Source organism: Triticum dicoccoides, chromosome 3B (assembly GCF_002162155.2).
Source record: "Triticum dicoccoides isolate Atlit2015 ecotype Zavitan chromosome 3B, WEW_v2.0, whole genome shotgun sequence".
In the NCBI taxonomy this organism is placed as follows: domain Eukaryota; kingdom Viridiplantae; phylum Streptophyta; class Magnoliopsida; order Poales; family Poaceae; genus Triticum; species Triticum dicoccoides.
Window position 1 is genome coordinate 309,546,055 of NC_041385.1, and position 19,151 is coordinate 309,565,205.

Below are 19,151 nucleotides of genomic sequence, written 5' to 3' on the forward strand. Positions count from 1 at the left end.
CAGCTCTTGAGACAACAAGTCATTCTTCTCCGAGAGAACCTATTCATATAATGATCCTTAAATCAGTTGTACCAACTACTTCAAGTCTCAGGGGCTACTGATATACATAATTATCATATTTTTATACTTACCCATATATCTTTCAAATACTCGTCCGTGGCTCTAGCAAGCCCATCCTGAGTGGCTCAGATGTATGCATCACCCGAGTTGAAGGCATTAAAAGCCTCTTCTCAAAAACTAGGGTCACAGAGTGCGGCCCACTGGCGCCGATGATTCATGGCGCTCTCCACTTTAGAATTTGTAACGGACATTCTATCTGAATCCTCTATATGATGACAGTCCGGTGTCACTTCCATGTTGGCCTCCGTCCTCGGGGCCGGGTCTGAAATCCGTCTAGTAGAGGCACGGTTGGCAGGATCCCCAGACATACTCCGGTGGATGTTTCTTTCTGCTAAGGCACAACGAATAGTGTCATACTTTAAGATGACAACCATGGAGCCTGTTTGAAGCCATACCTCCTTGATGACGGCTCCGCCATGTTTCTGTTCGCCTTTCTTTTTGAAGGCCTACCCGGCACGGGCGCCCCTTGTTGGCGAGTCGCCTCGGGTTCGGCTTGGTGTGACGATCTTCTTCCCTTTAGAGCATAAGAATTGTGCGGTGGGTAAGACGGAAGGTGTAAATCCTTTCCGGAAGATAAGTCTCTTGTTTACTTACATGCGATGCAGCGAGGAGGCCGGGATAGTCAGCAATGATGGCCACTTCTGTGCCATCATAGCTCGCCTGGTGAAACACCCCTTCCACGAGCTCCATGAATATATTCGGATCCTCTTCGAATCTGTGGTCAAGGGCCCGGTTATGGTCCTCTGGCTGTGGTGTCGGGCTATGGAACTCCCTAGTTATTTTCCGCCATTCCTGTTATAAATGGACGGAGTAAATATTTATGGAAAAACAAGACTTAGGGAATGAATAGAGTAGAGTAATGGATGGCAGCTCACCCAGGTGGGAGGGTTGTACATGGAAAATCCATCCCGTGGCTTGATGCGGATGAACTCCTTTCTTTCCCCCTTGTATAAACCGGACAATATTTCCACCAGAGTGGTGGTGGAGTCCGGACCCTTCCGACCGCAGCGGGTGGCGTCGTCTTCTCCATTGAAGTGCCACATGGGATCCCCTCGGTATTGGAGTGGCTGAACCCCCCGCATTATGGATATCGCCATAACCTCGACTATTGATAATCTGGACTTAGCGAGCATTCTTATCTTGCTCATCAATTGAAGGACCTCCCTGCTATCTTCCTCTCTGAGGCTTCGGGGACGCCATTTGAGGCGTTTTCTCAGTGGAGCATTTGTAAACTCAGGAAGACCCATTCGGATTGGGTCGGGAAGGGAGACGTCCTCAATATAAAACCACTCGGAAGGCCATTCTTCAGATACCATCTTCATTGTGCCGGATAAGTATCCGGTCCCGGGGATGCGCCATATCTCGGCTCCGCCCACTTGGAATATTGATCCCCCTTGATTACGGGGGACAAGGTAGAACAACTTCTTCCATAGCTCAAAATGGGCTTCGCAACCCCGAAATAGCTCGCAGAGAGCAACGTAACCTGCGATGTGCGGGACAGAGGCAGATGTGAAGTTGTGCAACTGGAGGCCGTAGAACTCCAGAAGCCTGCGGAGGAATGGAGGGATTGGAAATCCGACACCCCTCAGTAAGTAGGAAACAAGGCATACTCGCTCCCCCCTGGATGGGTTGGGAAAGTTCTCCGCTTGCTCCCCGCCATTGAAGGAAGCCAATCCGGCTCGAACGGGGACTAGATAAGCGGGAGGTAGAAACCCTTGGGTCTGCAACTTCACTAGTCGGTCGTGGGATACGGTACACTTCTCCCAATCGCCCGGCTTGGTGTTGCGAGAGAGGGAGGAAGAACTGCGAGCACCGACCATGCAGGAGTGGTTTTTTTTGGCGTGCTCTAATGATTCCTCGCTTGGGGAAGATGGTGTAGATTGGATCTGAAGATCCCCGTCTCTTTAATAGACAATTTATTTACATGGTTAGGGTGGCAAATGTAAAAATGCCCCGACTTCTCGCATTCGTTTGACACGTGGAGGCTGAGACTATTAAGGTGTAGAAGCCGATGAGCGTAACATTAAATGGGAAGCCGGACACTGCTATTTACAAAAGGTACTTTGAAGAGTTCGGAGAAGGAACCCGCCTTGCAATGCTGAAGACAATCTGCGTGCCAGACTCATCGTCATTGAAGCCTGGTTCGGGGGCTACTGAGGGAGTCCTGATTAAGGGGTCCTCGGACAGCCGGACTATATGCATATGCCAGACTACTGGACTATGAAGATACAAGATAGAAGACTTTGTCCCGTGTCCGGATGGGACTCTCCTTTGCGTGGAAGGCAAGCTTGGCGATTCCGATATCAAGATTCCTTTCTCTGTAACCGACTCTATGTAACCCTAGCTCCCTCTGGTGTCTATATAAACCGGAGGGTTTAGTCCGTAGGATAAGAACAATCATAATCATAGGCTAGCTTCTAGGGTTTAGCCTCTACGATCTCGTGGTAGATCAACTCTCGTAATACTCATATCATCAAGATCAATCAAGTAGAAAGTAGGGTATTACCTCCATCGAGAGGGCCCGAACCTGGGTAAACATTGTGTCCCCTGCCTCCTGTTACCATTAGCCTTAGACGCATAGTTCGGGACCCCTACCCGAGATCCGTCGGTTTTGACACCGACACCTACCCTCCCTGGGCATGACTCCCAAGCTTGTGGAGCCCTCGTGCACCGTCCGGACTCCATTTTCTCCCAGATTACTTTTTTGCATGGTAAAAATTCATTATATAATCTCCCGGAGGTTTTGACCATCGTATTGCAACAATATCCTCTGTTTTCATTTCGTGCTATTTTTCTAGCGGTATGTCGTTACAAGATTCAGATGGAGAGAGCTATGTTTCCCACTATGTTGCAGATCCAAGGATCTTTGGGGACATATATCCCTATCTATGGTCGATAGATGAGGTGTAAGATGCCAATTTTCAAGAGACGAAAGACGGGAGCAAGAAAACAATGATTTGAGGGAGGAAAATTTCATCCTCAAACATAAGCTAGAGAAGCTTACCGCCACATCATCGACTTCATCATCACCACCTCCGAAGAAGAAGACTTGAGTACACGGTATGGGCACTCCCATTGGCTTGTGCTAAGCTTGGGGGAGGTGCCCCAGTATCGTATCACCATCTTTGTCATTATCACCTATTTTAGTTCAACCCTTTTGGTTAAATCGTGATCTAGTAGAATAAAAGTTTTAGTATGATCTAGTCTTTAAGTTTTTGCTTCGTGATCTATCTATGTAATCGAGTATGAGAGTTATTATATAATAAAGATTAGTTTTGAGTTGAGTGTTTTACTTTCTTGCTTTGATCTTAGAGATGAAAACAAATAAAGGAGAACAAAGATTATATAATAAGCTTATGGGGAGTGATGACTTCACATATAAGAAATATAATGCATGAAATTTGTTGAAGGTTGACAAACATAGTATTGGTCATTGTTGCAATTAATGATAAGTAATAAGGAAAGAGAGGTTTCACATATGAATACACTATCTTGGACATATTTGTATCATTGTGAGCACTCATTAAAATATTATCTGCTAATAAGTTGATGTTAGACAAGGAAGACAACGTAATGAGTTATGTTTTCTTATATCCGAATAAAAGTTATATTGTCATGGATCCTGCAACATGTGGATCTTGCTTTTCATCCCATGCTAGCCAAAATTCTGCACCAAGTGGAGATACTACTTGTGCATCCAAAAACCGTTAACCCAGTTTCATGTCATGAGAGTCCACTAACCTGCCTATGGATTGAGTAAGATCCTCCAAGTAAGTTGTGATCGGTGCAAAGCAATAAAAATTGCTCTCTAAATATGTATCTTTTAGTGTGAGGAAAATAAGCTTTGTGCGAACTTGTGATGGGGAAGAAATAAAAGAGACAGACTGGATAATAAAGTTCGCTATCACAAGTGACAATATAAAGTGACGCATTAAGATTTTGTGCATCCAAATAAAAAGTGCATGACAACCTCTGCTTCCCTCTGCGAAGGGCCTATCTTTTAATTTTTAAATACCTACCTTTATGCAAGAGTCATGGCATATTCACCATTCCTTTTATTTTTCTCTTTTTAGCAAGCACTATGTGTTGGGGAAAGATCTAGACACACATATCCACTTGGATATATGTCATCATAAGTTATTATTGTTGACATTACCCTTGAGGTAAATGGTTGGGAGGCGAAATTATAAGCCCCTATCTTTCTATGTGTCTGACTGAAGCTATGATTTCATAAGTATCGCGTGAGTGTTAGCAATTGTAAAAGACTAAATGGTGGTTGAGTATGTGAACTTGCTAAATGAAAGCTCTTACTTAGATTCTTTCTGATATTATGACACATTGCAATTGCATCAATGACTGAGGTCATAGTTTGTTAGTTTCTAATGAAGTTTATGGTTCATACTTTACCTTGTGAAGAAGCTATCACTGACAAAATATATTGTTGTTCTAATGATGATTATGATGCCTTCATGTACATATTTTGTTTTATGGACACCTCTATCTCTAAACATGTGGTCATGATAATTGATTTCAACTTTTGCTTGAGGACAAGCAAGGTCTAAGCTTGGGGGAGTTGATACATCCCTTTTGCATGATGTTTTTATGTTGATATTTATTGCATTATGGACTGCTATTACACTTTATGATGCAATTCTCATGCATTTTCTCTCTTATTTTGCAATATTCACATGAAGAGGGACAATGTCGATAGTTGGAATTCTGGACCGGAAAGGAGCAAATCTGAGATCCCTATTCTGCACAACTCCAAATGTCCTGAAACTTCACGGAGAATTATTTTGGAATATACTAAAAATATTGGGTGAATAAATACTAGGAGGGGACCACCCACTACTGCAGGATGCTGCTAACGTGACACTATGATCAGAGACCTTTGACAAAACTGTGTGCGATGCATAATCGCAAATGATGATCTAAACAAACCGTCGAAAAAGATGCAAAACATTTGCGATGACGGATACATCAAACACGATTTAGATTTTAGTTGTGTGTGCGAGGTGGAGCATACGAATGATCCATATGAACTGTTTGCGATGAGACAGAACAACATAAACGGGCAGCCATATCAAGGTGTGTGCGATATACAGCATATAGTTCACTCTAATGAACTGTTTGTGATTAGGCAACACAACAGAAACGGTCAGCCAAATCAAGGTGTGTGTGATATACGACATACGGTTCAGTCGGAGGAACTATTTTCGATTAGGGAACATAAGAGAAATGGTTCAACTTAACAAGATGTGTGTGATATGCAACATAAAGTTTACATAGATGAACTATTTGCTATGAGCCAAAAGAACACAAATGATTCGTGTAAACAAGATATGTGTGATGCGTGCCAAACAACCCACTCGGATGAACTATTTGCGATGAGAAATTATAACACGGATGGTTACTACAGTTAATTCGTGTGTGATTCTGTGTGTACAAAAAACTTTGAAAAATGCAAACTAGTTGCTTGCAGTGGCTAGGGGTATCGTACTCGATGCGTATGCGAGTACTCGTGTGCGATGATTAGTAAGTTACACATATGTTTCCTTATGTTACCACGTGTGTGATAGATAACACGTGGCACCACATATGGTATTCGGGTTGTGTGCTCCACTCAGTCTTCTTGCGCTCCACATGGGTGAATTGTAAAATCCCCGCCTCTTCCCTCTTTGGTTTCCCGCCACTAGCTAATGGCTTGCTGCATATAACCCAGGCGGCAATGCACTATCGCAACACTATGCGCAGATCTAGTCCTCACCCATCTACCATTAGTTATTCCAAGCATGCCAGACAACGACCAAAGCTTCAACGTCGACCCCTACCCGCATTACATCTTTGATGAGGAGAACGACCCGGAGCAGGTCAGGGAGCAAGAGCATCATTGTCCGGTGCAGGCACCATGGCCCATCGGCTTTGATATCGGCATGACAGTCCTTGGGCGCACAATCGACATATTCCAGAGGAAGTGTGATGAGCAATTTGCCATCCACCGCGCAAAAGATCTAGAGCAGCTCGCCGACATGATCGACGACCCACCCGAAGAGCCGCTGTCACCAGTGCCCATCGAGAGCCTGATGCCCTGCAAGGAATGGGCAGAGGACCTCTACGATTCAGTCAAGACAGAGACAGCCTGCGGCTTCATCATTGCCGGCAGTGGTCGTGTCAACCTTGATACCAATGATGTGGTGGCCAGGCTCGACGCATCCTTGGCGGAGCTGACGTCCCGATGAAGTAGAACATTGCCAACATGGTATCTTGAGGATGCAGGTAATGGACGGAATTTGCTACCAGGCCAGAGACATGGAAATGGAGCGGTTCCGCAGAGATGTCATATGCGCGATTGCATGAGCTCTTTTAGAAGAGGCCCAGCAGCTCGAAGAGCCTCCTAGCACCAGCAGCTCCGTAGGCGAAGGATGGTCGGGAAACTTGGAATGAACGACCACAAGGGTGCTATGCTGAGCATGGAGTCTGAGAAGACCTCCGTCGGAAGGCCGCCAACTCAGCCTTTTATCTTATATTTTATTATAATTGTATGCATATGTAGGTCTCGAGTGTTTCAGGCGTTGTCGCATGTGGCATTTTAAATTATCCTGAATATGTAAGACAATTATTAACCGTTGTCATTGTAAATTTGCCTCAACGGCGAGCAGAGCGCGCGTTGGGACGCCAGAGCGAAGCATGTCGCGGCCGCCTCAATGGCGAGCAAAACACGCGGATGAACACGAGCAGAGTGCGCCTCGGCCGCCAACGGCGAGCAACCGTATGGTCAACCTTTTGGCACCCCGTGGGAGGCGCGACGTTCCATCCATCGGACACTATGGTGATATCTTTACCGTGTGTGATAGTGGGAACACGTACACGTACATCCAAGAACATGGGCCCACATATGCCGTACGGGTACCATTTCGGGCTTCCGATGTGTGGCATACAGTTGGTCCATAAGAACTATTTGCGATGAGCCAGAACAACAGAAACGGGCTTTGTAGGCCCAGAACCATCAATAAATTTTTACTTTGTTTCTTGTCACATTGCAGATTACAATGCAATAGTTAATTGCAAATCTGTTCACACCGATCAAACCAACATGTGTTCACACTTAGCTCCGGGCTATAAAAACTACCCAAGCAAAAATTACTTCACAGTTCCTCTCCTCATCACCCACAAAACTAGTCTTTCCTGTCAAGTCGTTCTGCCATGACCGGTAGGAAGAGTTTCGGGTGGACATATAACCAGGGAGCAAAGACCAAGGCGATGGAAGCACTAGAGAGGCCCCGCCACCAAGAGGCAGCCGCAACAGAGATGTCCCGGCGCGCCGTGGAGCCCTCGAACGACCTCTCACCGGCACGCAAGGGCTCTCACAAGTGCACTCGCCGCATCGGCGATTGCGACGAGCTGTCGTTGCTCAAGTCCTTGGCCGGCGACGACAACATTTTTGCTGGCCTCATTAAGCAGCAAGAGTTGGTCGACGGCTTGATGAAGCTACTCGAGGTCAGCGATGGCTCAGTTGAGAAGGCGACAGGCCTGGTCGAGGAACTCATGGGTGACAATGCGAAGCTCCTCAAGGCGCTCACCAAGAAGGAGGAGGAGGCCGTCGGCTGGAAGATGCTGCATGAGCAGAGCAATGCCTCGGGGATGACACTGACAACGGTCGTTAAGGAACTGATGGGTGACTTGAGGAAGCTCCAGGTCAAGCGCGAGCAGGAGGCGGAGGAATCCGTGGCTGCTTTCAAGCAAAGTCCTGAGGAATTGAAGGAGCTGGAGGATGTCATCGCCCGACAATCCATCGTGGAGTAGAGACAGTAGCGACCCAGATCATTGTCTGCAATTTCCTTCTTATCTTGCCCCGTCTCTTCCGGGCTTTGCCGCTTGTGGCATTTTAAATTATCCGGAATATGTAAGACAATTATTATTCGCGCCATTGTAGATTGTCGTCGTATTATCCGTTGCCATTTTATTTGTCGTCGTATTATCTGTTGCTCTATGTGGCATTTTCAATTAGGCCAGAATACGAGTTGAAAACACGAACAATGCAAATGCTAACGTTGAGTGGGGCCATGGGATCACAAGCAAACACCCTCCATCCAGGTGCTTTAGTTAACCGCGTGTTAAATAGCGGCTCGGCCGCCATTAATGGAGAAGTTGTGAGCAAGGCGGGCGACTGATGGAGGTCAAAGAGCTTGCTTCCCGATGAGCATGGGCGGCCTCCCTGCTCGCATGTGTCCCGTAGAGCCTACAAGGTGGACAGGATGCACACGTCCCGTCGAGCCTACGCAGCGCACTGCTCGCACGTGTGCCGTCGAGCCTGGATGACGGACTTCTCGCGCTCGCCCCGTCTAATCAAATAGTTGCACGCACGCCACCGAGCATGGTTAAATTTTGGCAAAAATACAAAGATGACCAATGAACGAGGATGAAGGTAGTACTATCCCATAAGGAAAGAGGGACTCGTGGCCGCACTTAAATGGTTACGGGAACACACGGTTCATATAATACAAATGTTTGCGATATTAACGTGTCAACTATTTGTTTCAAAAGGACTTCGTTGGCCATTAATGTGTGCGCCTTGTCTCAAACTGGACGATTTGTTTTACCACGACATATATGTGCCATGTCATGAAACCATGCCAAGTTTCATGTTTTTGGGTGAGTTTTCAATTTACCGGGATTTAAAAACCGATATTCTCAATGTTTCAGGATGACGAGAAGTTTGTAATTCATTTCCATTCCTTCAATGAGACCTAAACATTCACCAATGACACAAGTACAATTTTCCACCAATTTGGCTTCACTGGAGCATGTACTTGTAGTTCAAATTTGGATTATGGACTACATTAAATGCCTAGAAAACTTAATTAATATATAAAATGGCCAAACGAACCCTGAACAGTTTCAAATTTCAGCACGACACTCATGTTATTCTATGTTGCTTGTAGAAAACAAAGTTCAAGGCGAGAAGAGGCAGCGAGTATCGTTGCGCCCACAATAGGGGCATGTTTCCCTACCGGAACCATGAGGGTTGCGATAAGCTTCGGTTAGTAAGAGGCTTGTAATATAGTTTGGCCCAAATTGAACAGTTATTTTTCCAACACATATATGTGCAATGTAGTGACACTGATGCGGAGCATCCCACGTTCATCCCCATGTACACTCCGACTACTCTCCAAGCCCCAAGAGGACATATGACGAGACCTTGAACATACGCCATTGGACACAAGGTGAACTCACTCCTCTTCGAACCGTCACTTTCCACATGTGAGACATGGCTATTACCTCATGCATGGACCTTGCATATACGCAGGTACATCCGAGATGACCATGGAGAATCAAAGGAACAAGGCTAAGCATGGAAGAGGAGAAGGAAGAAGAAGAATGGAGCAAGACAGGACTTGCCCGGATCATCCGGACCCCCAGCCGGATGATCCGGACCCCCCGCCCGGACGATCCGGGTAATGTGCCCGAAGACACCCGAAGCCTGTTAGATGAAGCCGGATCATCCGGACCCCCAACGCGCGGATCATCTAGGACCCCATCCAGATCATCCGAACCATGCCTGCGCACGTGACTTGGGCCGAGGCCCATGTACCCCTTCGCCCTTCACTTAGCCCCTTCGTGGCTTAAATATATATAGTCATCCCCCTCCCCATTTGAGGGCTAGCATTGTGATAGCTCATATTTGAGATAGAACTTTGCTCAACCATACGGATCTACTCCTCATGAGAGACCGCTGCCTCTTCGGAGAAGATCCATCTTGGATTCAAGACCCCATTCATGGGATGACCCTCAAGGCCTCCTCACGGAGATGAACTAGCTACTTGTATTGTCCTTTGTTGGATCTGAATCATGTATCTCTTTGTGTTTCGAGGATCTAGCACATGTGTGACCAGATCTTGTTAGTTTGAGTGATTCTCTCATGTTTCCCCTCAAGATTTCTCCTCGTGTCCTTCGTGTTCTTCGTAGGACTCCCTCCAATCGTGAAAGATCGGGCATGTAGGGTTCTACCCTACATCATCTTGGATCAGAGCAAGGTTGATCACGAATTTGGAGCCCCTACTCCTCTTTTTCTAGCCTAATTTTGTTGTGTTTTTCCCCAATTTCGAAAATCTAGCCGCATTTTTTTTGTGATTTGTTGGCTTTGATGATGTTTTGTTGATTTTGATCTGTGGATTTGCTTAGTTTCAAGTGGATCTATCATCCCCCATCTTTTCCACACTTTCCATCCACAAAATCTCCGCAATTTTTTGCCCCGAAATCACCCAATTTCCGCCCAAAAATTCGTCCCCGAGAGGAAATCCCGAGAAGTTTGACCTGTCGTGATCATCCGGAAGTTCTCCCGGATCATCCAGACACCTCCCGGATCAGCTGGACCCTCTCCCGGACGTCCGGATAATCTAGACACCCGAATACCCGTACCCGAGTTGATGAACCCGGATCATCCGGATGTACTCCCGGATCATCCGGACATAGCCCGGATGAGCTGGACCTCCTCCTGGATGTCCGGTTAACCCTGAAACTGACACGGACAGATTTTTGATTTGGCCATAATTAATTCACCGGGAGTCCTTTTTTACGTTATTTAGCTTGTTTTGAAGCTATTGACATCCCCCATCCCACAAAAATATCACCAACATCATTTGACTCCATCAATTTTTTGGAACTTTAGCTTCTTTGCCTAGGGCCACCACCATATCACCCGCATTACCACCACCGACTTCCGCAACCTAACCCATTTTGTTCCCCGTAGCATTAGTGGTTGCTTGAGTAGTGATTCGAGTCTCCTAAGGTGTTTCGGCTACTTAGCGACGGTTACTTCTTCATCAACCACCACCACTTCCACATAACCTTGCCCACCATACATTTCCACCAACTCTAACACAATTTTGTTTGAGCTTGTTTGAGTTGTGGCTTGTCTCTCCTAAGGTGTTTCGGCTACTTAGGGACGGCGACTTCAACTTCAACTTGCATAGCCCATCATCTCACTTCCACATTGACGAGTGCAAACCACCACCACTTTCCACTACCACCATTTGACTTTTGTCCTTGAGATTTTGAGTTTTGGTTTTTCTGCTTCCTAATGTGTTTCGCTAATTAGGAACGGGTCCACATTGACAACACCACCTCTCATCATCGCCACAGACGGTAACCCCAACGACACCATTGTACGTTCTCCTTGCAATTGCATTGATAACCCTAGCCCATTTTGCGTCACTTGCCTATCGAGACTAGCCATTGAGTATTGCCGGCAATGTTACTTCTGCACATTAGTGATCATTGGTCTACATCTTCTATTGCATATATACCATATCATATTGGTATCATTTTGGTATCATACCATCTCTTGTGCCACCAGTTTATTCCTGCATATATACAATTGCTATCTTGGTTTGTGCATTGTGCAAAAGTAGCCATACAAAAATAATAATAAGCTTTTAAGCAAAGAAAAAGAGAGCAAAGATCTTGTAAGCAATAGCCATAGTATCATACCACATTGCATATAAGATTGTCATATCTGATCATCTTGGATCATCTTGTGAGAAACACCGGGAACCATATATCCATAGCATACTTCGGATAGAAGTCGTTGCATTTTTGTCTCTTATAGGTTGTCCACAAGTGTCGTATCCTCCTATTGGGCAATCATGCTAGCGTCTCTCCCGAGTTGTGCAACACGAGCGTTTTCCGTGGATTCCACATTTTGTGCTCATTCCTTGGTTGCACGACCCCATTTATCTATCCATGTGTGTGTTTCAGTGTGCCATTCATTGCTATTGGTCTACTTGTTTCGCTTGCGAATTTGTGAATCTCTTTCAACATTATTGAATCTTGCTAACATTTTGCATCAACTTTTTTGTGCCACTATCCTCACCGAGCTCCACCAAAAGCTTTACTTGTGTAGGTGTGAGAAATCGACGAGATCGGTACCAATTGTGTTATTTCCTTGTTACATCAGTGAGTGATCATTGATCCATTCTCAACATCGGTCAAGGTACATTTGGTATAGTTCTCTCCTTTCTTCCACTCATATTTGCTCGAGTCTTGTGATGGATAGGCAAGGCATTTCATCTCCGGTCTTAAACAAAAACGACGGCATGAACAACTACATCACCAAAGCGTCCATCTTCGTCTACAACAACAAATGCAAGCCGCACATTCTACCTCGCGAGAGCGCATTCAGAACGTCTCCATCGACATTCGTCACTCTGAAGCAAGGAAAAGGGACTACATCGACAAGAATCTTTCCGCACAAAAAGAGGAGCAAGATTTAAGGATGGAGGAGATGAGGGCCTTGATCAAGTCTTCTTCCCCTTCATCATCTTCAAGGCAGCGACGTTCAAGCCACAAGTCCTCGGAGCGCGAAAATGATGCAAGTGCAATTCGTCCATGTCCACATCTTCGTGACGACCACCACCACATTCGTGATCCACATCGTCATGAAGGTCAAGTCACTTCCAAGCAACATGTGCACGACGACGATGAACGACATCTACTACGAGCTCAACCATGACAGTGACATCATCATCATGAAGTTGCTCCACAAGCGCAAATGCACAAGTCCCAACAAGCCCCACTTCACGCCAAGTCCAAGCTTCATGAGCAAAACAGAAGACCGTGAGACGAGCACCACCAAGACGGAGTTACGGCTACACCAAGTGTTCTCAAGGCATCTTCGCCTTTGGATGTACGGCATCTTCGCCTACTTCCCACGAGTACACCTACAATGACTGCATCAAGTCCAAGGCAACCACCTACGAGCGAGGGTGACACTTCCATCTTCGGAAGCCCCTTAAGGAAGATGGCCAAGCATGGGACATTCCCTTCGCTCATGGAGACGAGCTACGAGGTGCCACATCATATGGGCCTCCAAGAACAAGACGGTGACAAGAAGGTCGAGCAAGGGCCATCCCCTTCGACCATGGCGACGAGCGTGAACCTCTTCAACAACATGAAGACGACGCCCCAACATGACTCCTACTCCGAGTCAAGCTACGAGACCGCACATGAGACTTCATCTTTGGTCTCGAAGGAGAGTGATGTTTTGCCACATCCTATGTATTCATATTTGGAGGCGTTATGGATAAGGAGGTTGAGCATGGGACTATCCCTTCAACCAAGGCGGTGATAGGAGTTGAGCATGCAGACATTTGCACCTACATATATCCGACACCCTCATATGAAGAGATGCCCCAAGTGCCATGTGAGGACAGCTGTCGGTGTCAAAACCGACGGATCTCAGATAGGGGGTCCCGAACTGTGCGTCTAAGGCTAATGGTAATAGGAGGCGGGGGACACAATGTTTACCTAGGTTCGGGCCCTCTCGATGGAGGTCATACCCTACTTCCTGCTTGATTGATCTTGATGATATGATTATTACAAGAGTTGATCTACCACAAGATCGTGGAGGCTAAACCCTAGAAGCTAGCCTATGATTATGATTGTTCTTGTCCTACGGACTAAACCCTCCTGTTTATATAGACACCGGAGGGGGATAGGGTTACACAGAGTCAGTTACAGAGAAAGTAAACTTCATATCCTAACCGCCAATCTTGCCTTCCATGCAAAGGAGAGTCTCATCCAGACATGGGACGAAGTCTTCTATCTTGTATCTTCATAGCCGAAAAGTCCGGCATATGCATATAGTCCGGCTGTCCGAGGACCCCTTAATCCGGGACTCCCTCGGTAGCCCCTGAACCAGGCTTCAATGACGATGAGTCTGGCACGCAGATTTTCTTCGGCATTGCAAGGCGGGTTCCTTCTCCAAATACTCCAAAGTAGATCTTGAACATAAGAATCGTGGCTCTACAAAACAAATTCCATATACCACCGTGAAGAGCATAATGTTTTCACGAGTCCAATCTGCTGACAACTTTTGCGACATGTCATTACGTCATCATTTGGCCATTATTTTGAATCATTTTTCCAACCTGCTGCTCCATGCTTCGCGAGGAGGTTTTATTGGGACGTCTTGTCAAAGCGGAGATCGTGTCCCCTTATTGCGGGATTCTCATTAACACGGGCGTGGGTAACCCAACTGTCCTGGTGGTATGATTCTTTGGGAATAGGCATATTTTAAGGCCACGTAGGGGACGTTTGATAATCGTCATCTTTATAAGGAGGCCGAGACCCGCCTTTCCCCTTTATGCTACTCCCCTCCGCCTCCCACCTCGAGTTCCAACACCCAAGGTTTAACCAGTCACTTCAAACCTCAGGCCATGTCCGGATCCAGCTTTCAAGGCCGGTGGATGGCTTCATCTGTCACCGAGGAGGATATCATGAAGCTCAGGGAGGCGAGGTATTTGACCGTGGAGATCCTTCATAGGCTTCCTGCACAAGGGCAGGTTATCCCTACTCCTAGACCTAATGAGAGTGTCGTATTTATCCCTCACTTCCTCCGGGGGCTAGGTTTCTCCCTTCATCCCTTCGTTCGAGGGCTCATGTTTTACTACGGACTAGATTTCCATGATCTAGCTCTGGACTCCTTCCTTCACATCTCATCATTCATTATCGTATGTGAGGCCTTCCTCTGTATCTCTCCACACTTCAGCTTATGGCTCAAGATATCCAATGTAAAGCCGAAGATAATAGATGGGAGACACACGAAGTGCGGAGGTGCTTTAATAAGCAAATTGGCTGATATCGTCTGGCCAAAGGGTTCCTTCACTGCAGCTTCTGGCCTATGGCAACGGGAGTGGTTTTATATCACGGAGCCTCATGGTACAAAGTGGGTGGCTTCACCCATCTTCCGGTCCGGCCCTCCGCCACAGCTTGCATTGTGGATCAACAAGGGGCTGGATTGGGGATCGCTAGATGAAGTTCAAATGCTGCGAAGCCGCATTCGAGACCTTATTAAGAAGGACATCGATCTCATCAAGGTAATCCAAGTTATGTTAGCCCGTCAGGTCTTGCCATGCCAGCGCCGACCTCTCCGTATGCGGGATTTCAATCCGGAAGGACCGCGAACCATTCAACGCTTCTTCGGCACAACGCTCAAAGGGATGTATGAATTATTCTTCGGGTCACGAAAAAGGTGTCAGGACACCTGATGACCCACAAGTGTAGGGGATCAATCATAGTCCTTTCGATAAGTAAGACTGTTGAACCCAACGAGGAGCAGAAGGAAATGATAAGCGGTTTTCGGTAAGGTTTTCTCTACAAGCACTGAAATTGTAGGTGATAGATAGTTTTGTGATAAGATAAATGGTAACGAGTAACAAGTAAATAAAGTAAATAAAGTGGAGCAAGGTGGCCCAATCCTTTATGTATCAGAGGATAAGCCTGGACAATTTCTAATAATGAGAAAGGAGCTCCCGAGGACACATGGGGATTATCGTCAAGCTAGTTTTCATCACGTTCATATGATTCACGTTCGGTACTTTGATAATTTGATATGTGGGTGGACCGGTACTTGGGTACTGCCCTTACTTGGACAAGCATCCCACCTATGATTAACCCCTATTGCAAGCGTCCGCAACTACAAAATAAGTATTAAGGTAAACCTAACCACAGCATTAAACATATGGATCCATATCAGCCCCTAACGAAGCAACACATAAACTAGGGTTTAAGCTTCTGTCACTCTAGCAACCCATCATCTACTTATTACTTCCCCATGCCTTCCTCTAGGCCCAAATAATGGTGAAGTGTCATGTAGTCGACGTTCACATAACACCACTAGAGGAAAAGACAACATACATCTCATCAAAATATCGAACGAATACCAAATTCACATGACTACTAATAGCAAGACTTCACCCATGTCCTCAGGAACAAACGTAACTACTCACAAAGCATATTCATGTTCATAATCAGAGGAGTAATAATATGCATAAAGGATCTGAACATATGATCTTCCTCCAAGTAAACCAATTAGCATCAACTACAAGGAGCAATCAACACTACTAGCAACCCACAGGTACCAATTTGTGGTTTTGATACAACATTGGATACAAGAGATGAACTAGGGTTTTGAGAGGAGATGGTGCTGGTGAAGATGTTGATGGAGATTGACCCCCTCTCGATGAGAGGATCGTTGGTGATGATGTTGGTGATGATTTCCCTCTCCCGGAGGGAAGTGTCCCCGGCAGAACAGCTCCGCCAGAGCCCTAGATTGGTTCCGCCAAGGTTCCGCCTCGTGGCGGCGGAGTTTCGTCCTGTAAGCTTGCCCACGATTTTTTCCAGGGTAAAAGCTCTGATATAGAAGAAGATGGACACCGGAGGCCCACCAGGGGGCCCAGGAGATAGGCGGCGCGCCCTGTAGGGGGGGAGCGCCCTCCACTCTCCTAGAGAGGGTGTGCACCCCCTGGTGTATTTCTTTCGCTAAAAAATTCTTATTAAATCCAAAATGATGTTTCGTGGAGTTTCAGGACTTTTGGAGTTGTGCAGAATAGGTTTCCAACGTTTCCTCCTTTTCCAGCCTGAATTCCAGCTGTCGGCATTCCCCCTCTTCATGGTAAACCTTGTAAAATAAGAGAGAATAGCCATAAGTATTGAGATATAATGTGTAATAACATCCCATAATGCAATAAATATTGATATAAAAGCATGATGCGAAATGGACGTATCAACTCCCCCAAGCTTAGACCTCGCTTGTCCTCAAGCGGAAGCCGAAATCAAAAAATATGTCCACATGTTTAGAGATAGAGGTGTCGATAAAAATAAAATACGGACATGAGGGCATCATGATCATTCTTATAACAACAACATATATAGATTTTATCATATGATTTCTTATGCTCAAGTAACAGTCAATTCACAATGTCAAGTATGGTTCAAAAACTTCATTGGGTACTAATAAACTATAATCTCAGTCATTCAAGCAATTGCAATTTATCGTAACATCAAAAGGAGTCAACAATAGAGCTTTTCAGCAAGCTCACATACTCAACTATCTCGTAGTCTTCTACAATTGCTAACACTCACGCAGTACTTGTGGTTATGGAGTTTCAGCTGGACACTGAGAAAGATAGGGCCTTATTGTGTTTCCTCCCAACGTATTCACTTTAGGTGATGTCAACAATAATAGCCCATGCTAACTTACATCCAATTCGATATATATATCATGATCTTTCAAACACGAGGAGGTTGCCAAAGGATAAAATGAAAAAGAGAAAGGTGAGGAACACCTTGACTCAAGCATAAAGTAAAAAACATAAAGTAAAAGATAGGCCCTTCGCAGAGGGAAGCAGAGGTTGTCATGTGCGTTTAGGGTTGATGCACAAAATCTTAATGCAAAAGAACGTCACTTTATATTGCCCCTTGTATGTGGACCTTTATTATGCAGTCCGTCGCTTTTATTACTTCCACAACAAGATCGTACAAAGCTTATTTTCTCTGCACTAATAAGTCTTACATAATTAGATAGCAATTTTTATTGCTTGCAACATGACAACTTACTTGAAGGATCTTACTCAATCCATAGGTAGGTATGGTGGACTCTCATGGCAAAACTGGGTTTAAGGATATTTTGGAAGCACAAGTAGTATCTCTACTTGGTGCAAGGAATTTGGCTAGCATGAGGGGGAAAGGCAAGCTCAACTTGTTTGGAAGGTCAATGACAATATACTTTAACTGAGATGTCGGAAAGCATAAACCATTACGTTGTCTTCCTTGTCCTACGTCAACTCTTTTAGCATGTCATACTTCATGAGTGCTCCCAATTATAAAAGGTGTCCAAGATAATATATTTATATGTGAACCCCTCTTTCCTTATCACTTCCTATTAATTGCAACGATGACCAAAACTACGTTCATCAACTCTCAACAATTTTTATGCCTCATACTTTCTATGTGTGAAGTTATCACTATCCATAAGATCAATATGAACTATTATTCTTTCTACTTTCTCAAGATCATAGCAACATAGCAAAGCCCTTAACTCAACACTAATCTTTATTATAGATAGCTCACGGACTCGACTACAAAAAGAGATCACAATGCAAAACTCAAAACTACTTGATATCAAAACTTGAATCTACTAGATCAAGATACTACTAAAAGGATCGAACTAAATAAAGCGGTAAAGATAGGAGTGTGATGGTGATACGATACCGGGGCACCTCCCCAAAGCTTGGCAGTTGCCAAGGGGAGTGCCCATACCAATGTGATTATGTCCTCGGAGGTGATGGAGGTGGTGATGATGACGGTGGATAATCGCACATCGAGCATAAAAGCTCCTCCAACTTGCGGATAAAGCCCTTGAGTCTGGCGATATGATCCTTCAACAGAATATTCTCCTGTGTAAGATACTTGTTCTGTATGCGAGCTAACTCAATCATCTTGAAAGCTTCAATCTTTGTTGGAGTGAAAAGGTTAGGTAAAGGTTGAGGGATGTCTTCTTCTTTCACCGCCGGAGCTTAAACCTCCATGGCCTTCTTGATCCCTTCATCCTTGTTGATCTCTTCTAGTTCTTCTCTTTTTAGCTCTATCTTCAATAGCCAAGCATCCTTATCTTCGTTGTTGGAGGAGGTGAAGTCATGGTGCTCTAGATCTGCAACGGAAATAGCTTGAAACAAAAACAGAGGATATTTGCGTGATACGGTGGTCAAAACCTTCGGGAGTATATATAATGAATTTTTACCGACCAAAATACGTAATGTGCAAGAAAACAGAGTCCGGGAGGCACACGAGGTGCCCACGAGACAGGGGGCGCGCCTAGTAGGGGGGTTCGCCCTCCACTCTCGTTGGGGCCTCGTGTCCCTTTCGGACTACTTCTTTCTTCCTAAAATTCTTAAATATACCAAAACTGATAAAAATTGCCATTGGAGTTGTTTTGGAGTCGGTTTACTTACCGTACCACATACCTATACCTTTTCGGAGTCTGGAACGTTCTGGAAAGTGTCCCTTATGTATTCTTCAGCGGTTATGGTCTCAATAATATTAGTTTTAACATTGATAGGATTACCTGAAATATAATGTTTAATTCTTTGACCGTTTACCACCCTCGGACTTGTGCCTTCGAAGTTGTTGATTTTTATGGCACCAGAACGATAGACCTCCTCGATAACGTAAGGACCTTCCCATTTTGAGAG